The sequence below is a fragment of the Corvus kubaryi genome, unplaced genomic scaffold, assembly GCF_017639235.1.
Source record: "Corvus kubaryi isolate FWS band 111438036 unplaced genomic scaffold, C.kubaryi_AGA036_p1.0 37272, whole genome shotgun sequence".
In the NCBI taxonomy this organism is placed as follows: domain Eukaryota; kingdom Metazoa; phylum Chordata; class Aves; order Passeriformes; family Corvidae; genus Corvus; species Corvus kubaryi.
The window spans coordinates 1,232,244-1,241,308 of record NW_024581084.1 but is presented as its reverse complement, the minus strand read 5'-3'; the positions used below and the strand labels follow the sequence as shown (position 1 = coordinate 1,241,308).

At 49.4% G+C, this 9,065-nt stretch overlaps 1 protein-coding gene across 2 annotated transcripts in view; it reads right to left on the bottom strand.

Annotated features, from left to right (window-relative positions):
• The window catches only part of KCNJ16 (potassium inwardly rectifying channel subfamily J member 16), a 34,390-nt gene that overhangs the window by 20,402 nt on the left and 4,923 nt on the right, over nucleotides 1-9,065 (bottom strand). Inside the window, exon 2 of one of the 2 annotated variants that reach the window (XM_042025513.1) lies at nucleotides 1,786-1,940. The exons of the other annotated variant lie outside the window; for it this stretch is intronic. The gene's annotated coding sequence lies outside the window, so the exon portion shown is untranslated. The remainder of the gene's footprint in view (nucleotides 1-1,785; nucleotides 1,941-9,065) is intronic. 2 annotated transcript variants of the gene reach the window in all.

Sequence of the window (9,065 nt, the reverse complement as noted above, 5' to 3'; positions counted from 1 at the left end):
AGAGAAGAGAAGAGAAGAGAAGAGAAGAGAAGAGAAGAGAAGAGAAGCAAAAGTGCTGTGAGGTTCATCAGTGAAGTCTTTGCAGACCATGAAAGTTGATTTTCCTCCTTTCCTTCATTCAGTGACTAACTTCTGTTACTGTAACTAGGAGTAAGAGAGTTTATCCTCACCGATACTTAAATATTCACTTCCTCTTCTCCACCTCCTACATTTTCTTGAAAAAGCACTTCCCTCTCCATTCTGGCTCTAGCAAGAAAGCTCACAACAATACTACAGAAAACACTATAAAAGAAGGGGGTTTGTTTTTTAAATGTTTATAGTCACACTCTGTATCACCATCCCCACGGGGAATGAGTCAGGGCTCCCAGGAGAGCACAATCCCAGAAGAAAGGAAAATGATGTAACACCAGGACATTGCAAAGCTTTTTGATCTGGGCAGAGCACCTCTCACAGCCTGGATCTCCTCTGGATTTCCAGGCTTGTGGTGGCCACTGCCATGGGAAAGACCTTTGCTCCACAGGCCAAGGCCAAGGATTTGAGGAAGTCTGACAACCAGGAAGATGCAGAAGCCAGGATTGTGTAACCAAAACCCTGGCAAAGGCATTCCAAGCCTTTCAGTGACAGCTGCATTGTCTCCCTCTGCCATTTTTCAGCTTGCTCTGTCTGCCAGGGGAGCTTTACCAGACAGGTAACCTGCCCCATGGCTGCAGGACTGAAAACCCCAAAGAGACAGCAAGGAAAGGAAATCCTGCCCCAGCTCTGCCTCCTGGGTGAACTTCCCAGATCCTCAGCCTCCTCAGAAAGGTTTTGCAGCTTTTAGGACAGCTTCAAATGTTTGCTCAGGGTTTAGAAATACAGAAATAGAGGGATTTCTAGGGGGGGATGAGCAGGATCCTTTTTTCCTCACGTTTGTTTGTGGATTTTCACGGTGTAGGAGGGGAGAATCTCTCGGCAGGCTCCTTGCACAGACACATTTGGGTACAGGTCACACAGGTGCTCCTGCACAGACACTCACATCCAGCAAAGTTGTGTCCATGCCTGTTCCTCAGGCCTTCGCTGCTTGGCCCACACTCATCCAACCATCCCAACAAACGCTGAGCAGGCTCCCAGGGCCGGCTCTGGGGCAGGCTGATCCTTTTGACTCATTTCAGCCACCCTTTCTCCCAGTCTGCAACCCTCAATTTCCTTGGAGTGAGCCCAGAGTGCCGGTGCTGCTCTGCCCTCCTCACTCAGGAATTCTTGTGGGCAGCTTTGCTGCTCCTCTGGTGATGAGAGGGTGCTGAACTCCTCCAGAAGTGGACAGAAAGGAACAGAAAGGGTCAGCCCCACGGTCTGTGTGGTCTCACATCCCATCCCCAGCAGAGGCCGATGCCGAACGCTCCAGGGGAAGGTGTCAGAGCCCTGCAGCTGGCAGCTAGGAAGGGTTTCCCTCCTCTGACAAGTTCTCACCCTGATCTGCGGTAATTAGAGCCTGGCTCAGCCCTGCAATTACACAGCTTAACACCCTCCCTGAACATGGACTCGAACAACACCAGAGCTCTGCCTCTCTTTAATATTCAAATGAACGCTGTCCTGCTGAATCCCAGCCACACGAACCGTGCTTCCAAACAACCACCAACGAGCTGCCAGGTTACACGCCAAATACCCCTCCAGCCGAACGAGATAAGCAGTTTATCCCCACACAGGTTGTTTAGTTAGTTAAAGCTCTCTAAGGCAATAGAATTTCTGTTTACGTGTACAAACACGGGGAAAAGAGCAATTAAGGAAGTGAGAAATGGGCTTTACCTTAAAGTCGTGCTGGGGGTTGAAAGAATCTCTGCTTCACTCCCTCCTTTCTTTTCTTCTGTCTCTCTCCCTCTCTTCTTGCATGGCTGGACTGACAGGTTGGCAGAGTTGAGAACGACAGGTTGGGTTTGTTTTTTTAGACACAACTCCTCCCCCTCTCAAAGAGAAGGAAAGAAAAAAAAGAAAAAAAAAAAAGGCAAGACTGTTTGGGAAAAGTTCACAGAAAATCCCGTCCTTTCAGCACATTTGAACTGGTGAGAAAAATGCTACTTTGGGGAGTCCAGCAGTTTTCCAATTGTTTTTCTCAAAAAGGCTCAAGGTCTGCTTTGCAATAAGTATGAAGCAACCAAAGGATTTACACCAGGAACTGACTTGACCCCAAACCTTCCCCATTTCCCTGATAATTGATCCAGAGGTAATTACAGCCCCTTTAGTGCAGCCTTGACAAGAGGGCTTTGGCAAAAGTGGAAAGGGCTTTTTGCAGGCAGCACAAATATCTTTGGGCCTTGGATTTTATCCTTGCATCCCAGCACCACTCTGTGTAATAAATGTCACCAACAGATGTCTGAAAACCTATTTTTTTCCCTCAGAACCCTGTGCTGCTGCTAACTTGCCCTCACAGCAGGTTGTTTTAAATTCCTCTTTTACTCTATGCTCTGAACTGGTTGCAGAGACACCCGCTCAGCTTCTGTCCCTGTCACCTGAGAGGATCCCAGAGAGCTGGGGGAGGTTTCTAACAGACCACACCGACCCCAGAAATGAGGTCAGTGTCCAAAGCTTCCACTTCCCCAGGCCTTCCCAGGTGTTCTGGCTCAGATGGACAAAACACATCCCTGGGAATGCTCTACTGCCATGTTTTTAATCTCAGCCCTTTGGAGAGTGTTAGAACCAAGACGCAGACACTGATCTCACCCCGGGTTTATCACTAAATTCTTAGATTAGGGCTGTGTCAAACAAACTCTGCCTGCTCCTAATTCAGTGCTGCTGCTGCCTGTGCCCTCCTGCCCGTGGAGCTTTGCCACGAGTATCTGCTAATAAATGCCAGGAAAGAGCAGCCAAGAGGTTGGCGGCCCGTGATGAAACAGCTTCCACCCTCCCACTCCCCCGCAATCTCCAGGAGAACGGACGGTCCGTCTCTTTCGGTCTCTAAAGCTTTTTTAAGTTGGCAGTTTGGACACAAATCTGCAACTTCCAGGCCTGCTCTCTGCAGAGTCGCTGCCTCTGTCTCAAGCAAGCAGAAAAACAAACATAGAGTAGACTAATGACTGTCATCTGCATAAATTTGCATCGCAGATTCCTTGAGCAGAATCCCATCTCCTCTGGGTCAGATTTGCGGCTGGGTTGTAACAAGGAGGTTTCAGAGGTTTCCTTTACCTGGTCACTGGCGCTGGTGTTGCTCTGAGCTGAGCAGCAGCAGCAGCTCTGCGGAGCCAAAAGGGTTCCAAAAGTTTTGGAAAAAACTCCAGCCAGTTCAATTTAACATTACAGTGAGCTAGATTAGAGGTGAAACCAGCGGGTCTCACACGGAGTCGGTGCGACATCATATCCAAAAATGTCTTGTTCCACTCCTTGCAAGCTCAGCTTTATCTCTGGCACCAGGGGAGGGCCACATCCATCTATTCCATCTATTCCATCTATTCCATCTATTCCAGGACTGATTTCCATTCCTCTTGCCTCCTGCAGAACGCATTCACTCCCTGCCTCTTTCATCAGGCAACTGTTCTCAATTGTGCTCAGCTCCCCACTCAAGATTGACAGAGAGATAACACAAAAAGCTCCGAAATCTTTCCTGCCAGTGGAACAAGTTTCCTGAATCCAGACAAAACTGGGTGAAGTTCAGTGCTAATGGATCATGGCTGGAGGCACCACTGCCTGCTGAGGGAAGTGAGGAACTGTTCTTCAGGTTACAGCACGGTCACAGGCTGCAGCTTTCTGCCTGAATTTCCAGTGCAGATGGATGGGGAGAAGAATTTAGCAGCGTTAAGCACCCGCCAGTGTCGGCACTGCTGTATCGAAGGTCGATTTGCCAGCAGAGATCCAGCTGCAGCTTCCTTTGGCACTGATTTAGATTTCTCTCAGTCCTCCCTCCTCAGCATTATGAGGTTAGAGATCCAAAGCCTCCAAAAGATTTGCAGCTTGCAGAATCTTTAAGGTCTTTGGCAAAGGGGTTTGTTCTCTTTACTGATTCAGGTTACTTGCCCTGGCACCAAAGAACCACCAAAAACATGCCCAGCACGATGCTCTTGCTTTAGCTCTGGCATTTTCATCCCATATTGGAGTCCTGGAGAGGGAGACAAGCTGAGCAGCATCACAAGGAGAGAGAAATCTCCCATCTCCAGCTGTAGCTCCTGCCCAGTCCCAGCCCAGCCCTGGAGTGTGACAGTCACAGCTGTGTTTGCCCCAGGGGCCAGGGGTGAATTAAAGCCAAGAGCTCTCAGCAAACACAGTTGCTGTAAGAGCTTCAAACCAGTCAATAAATGCACTTCAATTAAGCACTCCGGTGAGGTCAGGTTTCTTGTTTTTCCTGTTTAACCAGCAAGTTTCAAGACAGCCTCGTAATGAACCCTGGGAGCACAGCTCGTTAAGGCATCAGAAAAGTTGCAAAATTGCACCCGACTTTGGGTTGTTCTGTTCTGGTAGTTACACTCCCTAAAGGAAAAAACACCAGCGAGGAAGGAACATGTCTCATAAAGTAGGAACTTAATCCCAAATGCCTTGATGCCAATGCTGAGATTCCCATGGTTTCAGTGGGTTGTGGATCAATACAGCTGAGATAAATCCCATGTTTTCATGTCAGACTGGTGTTCCCCATTGATTTCCAGGTGGATCTGTGTTCCCTGATTCCCTGTCCTGCCTTGAAAACCCTCCCTCAGTGCCTGCAAATAACCCTTTGGCTCCACAGGTTTCTTGGGCAGGTCCAGCTGAGCAGACACTGGAGCAATCTGTGTATGAAAAAGGGGGGAAAAACCCACATTTCAATCCCCAGCTTTTATCCTTTGGGAGTGTGGATCCCTCAATCCACCCTGCAGCGCCCACTGCTCCACATCTATCCCCTCCAACCCCACAAACACGTGCAGAACCCTTTTTGCACCCTGGCTGAGGCTGTTGCTTTAAATTTCCATCCATTCCAAGTTCAAACTCTCTTTTGATGCCATAAAAACTGCAGGTGCTGAATGTTTGATCGGGCAGGGAGAAGGTCTCTGCAGAGAAGAGCAGCACAGGGGATGAAGTGTGGGACCTTCAGCGCTTACAGAGTGGTGGTCACATGAAAATCAGCACAAAAGTCCCTGTTTGGGGGCACAGAAAAGCCACGGGGGTGTCACAGAGCCTCTGGCACATCCCAGAGGGTGTTCAGGGTGTTGGGAATGACAGGAGGGCTCCAGTCCTTTTCCATGCATAATTCACCAAGAAATCAGCTGGCCAGCGTGGAAATAATTTGAAATGAGCTGAGCCCTTAGGTATTACATTAACTGGATCTCTAGGGGAGGATGTGGATTACTGCAGCTGAATAGAGCCCTTATTTATCAGATGGAAAAGGTTAATGTCATTTCCTTTCCTCCATGGTTTTCCTCACCACATCCCTGTTTCTGGCGAGCGGGAGGTGCAGACAGTGTAAGAACATGTGCTTGATTGTTTAAATCACCAGAGCTGTTACTTCGGGCAGGCAGGGGGGTAAGAAATAAAGATTTCTGCTGGTTTCCTGGGGAGAATTACAGGGCTAGGAAACATAAAACACTGAGGAAAGGAAATGGGTTGTGGAGCACCTGAGCTTTGATTTGACATCCAAGAGTCCTAACTCAAGGAGGGAATTTGTGCATTCTCATCTACTGTGGTGCCTAATAAGAACCAGGATCAAACTAATCTAATGTTCTTATTCCATACTTTATAAAGCAAGAGTGCATTAAGAAAGGTCATTTTTTTTTACTCCTTAATGAAGTTTAAATACAGTTAAATTAAGTTCTACTAATAAAGAGTCTATGCTCTTTTCTAATTTGCCTCTGGAGTCTCAAGAGCTGTTGACCTAAAGATAAATATCAGAGCAGTTCAACTATCTATTATGTGCTCTGCTAATGATGTCAACAAGTTAATTCTAATGTCAACTGAGGAGAAAATTTCCATGTCAGGACCTAGCTTGGGCTAAGAGGAAAAAAAAAAGCTCTTTTTGTGATAAAAAGCTCAAGACATCCAGGTTGATTTCCCTGTCTCTGGCACAGGACATCCTGGGATAAGCCAGGTAGGGATGTTCTCCTCCTGCAGTAACTAAGATGGACCTAAACCACACTAAATTCAGACTTCAAGAGAAGGATAACCATTTCTGACCACTTGGGAATTTCAATATTCCAGGTGCTGGCTCCCTGTCTGTCCATGAAGAAGGATGAGTGTGGCATTGGGGTTTGGCTTCTGACCACAGCTCTTCTCTCCCCCAAGGTCTACAGGTACTCACTGCACATCTCCTGCACATTTCTGCTTGCCTCGCCATAGGTCAGAGACGGTTTGAGCTCCTCACCACCCTCTTGTTTCCGAAGCCATCAGCAGAACTTAATTCCATTCCTTAATTCCAGCCAGGCCCCATAAAAAGGCATCTGAATGCAGCTGTTGGTCTCTCTGCCTACACAAGATGTGAAATTACCTCCCAGTTTCCAGCTCCAGCTGCTTCCCTGTCCCTGTGTCCAGCTCCAGGTTGGGCAAACCTCAGGCATGCTGCTTTCCTCTCTCCACATCCCACTGCCCATGGAAAGAAATCCAGACTGAAGGGACAACAAGGGGCAGCACTTCTGGGTGATGCTGAGGTCGCCTTTCTGGCCCCAGCTTTCCATCCGTGACCTGAGTCAGTGGCTTTACCTTACCTTGCAGAGGTGCTTTGAGGACAAAAAAATTCATCTTTCAGGGCACAGCAGCAGGGCTGGCTAATTCCAGCTCTGAAGGAAACAGGGACAGAGATGCCCATTGACTCATGTGGGATTTACAATGAGCCCTTATCCATTTTACATTGGCCCCGAGCAGCCATCTGAGGATAGCAGGGACTGACTATTAATTCCTGAGCAGGTAAACAATCAGCATCCCAGTGATAATGGAGTAAATTAATGGATGTAGCCAAGGCAACCCCAGCGTGGCTCCTGAGTTGGCTTCATGGGCTATTTGCAGACTATGAAAAGAGCTGAGTGCATCTGGCCTCAGTTTTTTTGCTCGTCCATAAAGGAAAAGCTTTCCTGGACAACCAGGCAGCGAGGATATTCCAGCAAATTGTCTTCCCCAGAAAGCCAACCTTGACTTTGTTATGATTGCTGTGGAAATATAATCCCACTCATCAATTAAATGCTGCTCTCCAGGGCTGGAACATTATACATGTTCATGGGGATGGAATCCCTGGCAATTCGCTCGGCTAGCTCCGTATTCATGGGCATTAGCCTTGGAAAAGAGAATGTGATTGCTTGAATAAATTCAGCCGCCACCTCCAGCAGCCCTGGATCAGTTGACAAGAGTCCGTGTGGCTGGAAGAGGGGCTCAGAAATAGGTTGCCATGGAAATCCTAAATATTCAGCCCTCGGCAGGGGGATTCAGATGGGATACTCGATAGCCAGAAATAGCCCAGCCCTTGCCAACCTCAGAGCTGACCCCTTGGTCCTACAGGGATCTTACTGTTGCTGAGGATCAGAAAGTTGGGGTTTTTTCAAAAGTGTTTGAGTAAGAAAAAATCAGAATTTTCACTGACATTCATAATTCCAGGTCCTGTATTCCTTGCCGATCTCTCCCAGAACCTCCCACTGCCTATGCACAGTCTCTCCAGTGGGGTTACATTATTTTTGAGCTGTCTGGATGCAGCCAGCTCCACAGGCCAGAGGGCAACTGCTAATGGGCTCTGCCCACTGAGCTATTGCTGCTCAGCAGCAGCCCTTGACCTGAGGGTGACCTGTGCTCGCTGTCCCTGCACACCCCCTGGGGCCAGCCAGCACCTGACCCCTTGGTTTATGGTTCTTGTTCTGTGTGACTGAACATTCTTAATAATTCAGAACGGCTCCGTGGCTCTGCTGTTCCCCCAGCACAGTTGCAAACTTTACAACCCCAAACACAACCTGTAAATAGATTTCCCTGTGGGGCAGAATCCAGCAGCTGTTCAACAGCAGCCAACACCCCCCCAGAGCAGTTTAGCACCAGGACTAATGTGCGTCCTACCTCATTAAGCTGAGGCAATTCAGGCTGGAGACAAATTCTTGGCCCTGTGCTGGTAGAGCAGCACAAGAGCCCAGTAATGGGGGCATTAAGCACTCCTGGAGTTTAAAACCTCAGTGTTTTTCACAAGGGAGGAGAAACTGAGTTCCATGGAGCATAGTGGACATTGTCTATGGACATTGGGGTGCTGGAGTGACCCCAAAGAAGAGCAATTGAGGTAGAAAGGGTCTGGAGCACCAGGAGTGGCTGAGGGAGCTGGGAAAGGGGCTCAGCCTGGAGCAAAGGAGGCTCAGGGGGGACCTTGTGGCTCTGCACAACTCCCTGACAGGAGAGTGGAGAGAGGTGGGGTCTGTCTCTTCTCCCAGGTAACAAGGGATAGGACAAGAGGAAACAGCCTCAAGTTGTACCAGTGGAGGTTTAGGTTGGATATCAGGAAGAATTTCTTCCCAGAAAAGGCTGCCCAGCCCTGGCGCAGCTGCCCAGGGCAGTGGTGGAGTCCCCATCCCTGGAGGGATTTAAAAGCCATGGAGACGTGGCACTTGGGGACATGGGGCAGTGGACTTGGCCATGTTGGGTTAATGGTTGGACTCAACGAGTTCAGAGGTCTTTTCCAACCTCCATGCTTCTGTAACTCTATCCTAAAAGCAGCTTTGGGGCAGGAACATTGTTTTCAACAACTTTTCTTCCAGAAAGCGGTGTTGGAGCTTTTGGACACCACTTCCCTTTGTGGAAAATGCCGGAAAAATAGGGGGCAGGAGGCTGGGGGTCGGGGTCAGGCATGGGTCGGGTGTAGGCTGGACATGGAATGGGTGCGGGTCCGGTGGGGGTCGGGCGAGGTGAGGGCATGGGTTGGGCGTGGGTTGGACACGGGATGGACACGGGATGGACGCAGGGCAGGTGAGGGCCAGGCGCAGATCGGGTGCAGGGAAAGGTGAGGCGTGGGCATGACGTGGGCATGGGTCAGGCGTGGGTCAGACGCGGGAGGGGTGCGGGATGGAGGCGGGATGGGCACGATGCTGACGCGGTGCGGGTGCCGGATGGACGCAGCTCGGACACGGGATGGGTGCGGGATGGATGCGGATGGGACACGGGATGGGTGCGGGACAGGG